This window comes from Mandrillus leucophaeus, unplaced genomic scaffold, assembly GCF_000951045.1.
Source record: "Mandrillus leucophaeus isolate KB7577 unplaced genomic scaffold, Mleu.le_1.0 Scaffold330, whole genome shotgun sequence".
In the NCBI taxonomy this organism is placed as follows: domain Eukaryota; kingdom Metazoa; phylum Chordata; class Mammalia; order Primates; family Cercopithecidae; genus Mandrillus; species Mandrillus leucophaeus.
The window spans coordinates 210,734-212,949 of NW_012103477.1; the positions used below are offsets into that span (position 1 = coordinate 210,734).

Consider the following 2,216-nt stretch of genomic DNA (forward strand, 5'->3'; position numbering starts at 1 on the left):
CTCCCAGCCGTGGCTGTGGCTCTGCCTGCCCCGCCACGTGCATGCAGGGGATATGGGGTGGCAGGAAGTGCTGGAGATTTTCAAGGCCAGAGACTGGACATTCACACCAATGTGGGGCCCTGGACATCTCCAGGTCAGAATGAAAGCCCCAGTCCTCTCGTACTGATATCCCTTGAGGAAGGAACGAAGCGTTGCCGCCAGGCGAGGAGGCCGCTTCCCACAGCTGAACAGAGTCTGGCTCTGCGAGGCGTCTGAGAGCCGGGGAGTCAGAGTGAGGCTTCCTGAAAAACTCGTTTCTTTCTAGCAGAGCTCTCCCCCCACAGGCCTCCCTCAGTGGGGAACAGTGGCTAAGGGAAGTGTGGGGTGAAGAATTCACTCTTAAGCCACTCCCAGCCAAATCTAAAATATAAAGAAAACGGTAGCCGTTAGGAGCTCGACCCGGCGAGAGCCCAAGGCCACTGTCCTGCAGCAGGTGTGGAAATTCTGACGCCGCGAGCTGCCCATCGGGGGAACCATCTAGAACCTGCTGCGTGAGCTGGAGCCTGAGGCCAGACAGGGGGACTGTCCGGGTAGTCCGGGGGCCTGGCAGAGAACCAAGGGCTTGGATTTCTCAGCTTTGGCTCACGGCAAGCCCGGGCTGCCTGGTGATGTCAGCTGGAGGGGGCACCTGGTGGCAGGAAAAGCTCCTACCTCAGGGGCCCAGGACGATCCTGGCATCACCTTGGCAGGCACAGGCCCATCTCTGACCCCCAGCACAGAAAGCAGTGGCAGACTGCGGAGTCCTGGGCACAGGGCTCCCTTCTCTCTTCTGCTCCCATCTGGGGATGTCTCCCTGCTACCACCTGCACACACCACCGTCACCGCCTGTCTTGCAGGTAGGATAAGGTGCCTGATGGCAAGACCGCACATTGCCCTGAGACACACACAATGAGACAGCTTCTCCCAGCCCTGAAAGCACCTGCTGTCTACCAGGGGCTACCTGGGTTGGGACATGGTGCCCCCATGAATGGCAGGAGGACAAGAACTTCCGGTGCTTGCAGATACTTCCAGAGATGGCTGGTGGCCAGGCAGTGCTCCCACCCCAGGGAATCTGGGCTCACAGTTTCCTCCAGGGCAAATTGGCGAGGCCCATGGGCTCTCAGACCGGATCCTGCTCATCCTGCATCTGCAGCACTCCGTGGGGGCAGGTGCGTGGTGGGAAGGTGGCAACAGAGTTGGCTGTAGTCGGGCACTTTACGGCCCATCTAGGGAGGTAGGGGCTCTGTAGGAGGCTCTCCATGGGGGCTCTGTAGGTTCCCATGGTCTCTGAGGCCAAGGCTGGCTGTGCTTTTCATTTGCAGCTCTCAGGGCACAGAGAAATCTATACCCCGGTGCACAGGCACGCGCTGGACTCTGCCCTGGGCATGACGGCCAGAGTTGTACAGCCTCTGCTGTGGGGCTCCTTCTGGGACCTCGGGGAGGCTCACACTGGGGGCTCAGGAAACACCTGCCTCCTGGGGCTCCGCTCCCCAAAGGGACGTCCCGCCAGTGAGCTTGCGGACATTCCTGCTCCACCCCAGCTCCCATGTGCCGGTCCCAGGGTAACCCGTGTGTTGGCTGCATTGCCTCAGTTCCACATTCGTTCAGGAAGATTCGAAAGTTCCCTATGGGATGCCTGTGAGCCCCACCGCCACTGGGAGCTCTGCCTGAATGTGGGGTTGGGGGCCAGCCTTCCAGGCCTGGAGCAAGGTAGGCGAGGCCGAGCCTGTCTCTGGAGCTGCCCTGTGTCCCCACAGTGAGGGCTGGCTCCCCTGCTTCCTGTGCCAGTGAAGGGGACACAGAGGTGACTTCACGGCTCTGCCAGTCCCCAGCCTGGGCTCTGAGGGCCGGGCCACTCTGAGTCTCGAGTCTTGTGTCTGCCAAATGGTGGGGACCTGGTCGTGGGACTGTCCTGGGGGGCTTACCTGAGGCTGCAGTTACGCTGGTGCTGCGGCCAAGAGGGCAGCCAGAGTCTGCACGGGAGAGGATGTGCGTTCAGAACCAGAAGCTGGTGCAGAAAGGAGAGAGAGGCAGAAAGGCCCAGAAACAGGGAGGAGTCCGGGGCAGTGGGGAGCAGGGGCAAGGATGAGGTGGGCAACATGGCAGAGTAGGTTTTTACCCGGCTCTTAACCATCCCCCAACGCTGGTTTCTTTGTTGGGTATGGGGAGGCTGCCTCCCCAGGGCACCAACCTTGGAT

General features: G+C 60.9%; 1 protein-coding gene across 1 annotated transcript in view; it reads left to right on the plus strand.

Annotated features, from left to right (window-relative positions):
* PRDM16 (PR domain containing 16) overlaps nucleotides 1–2,216 on the plus strand; it is a gene marked incomplete at its 5' end in the record, with an annotated part of 269,530 nt that overhangs the window by 82,258 nt on the left and 185,056 nt on the right. The window lies entirely within an intron of this gene.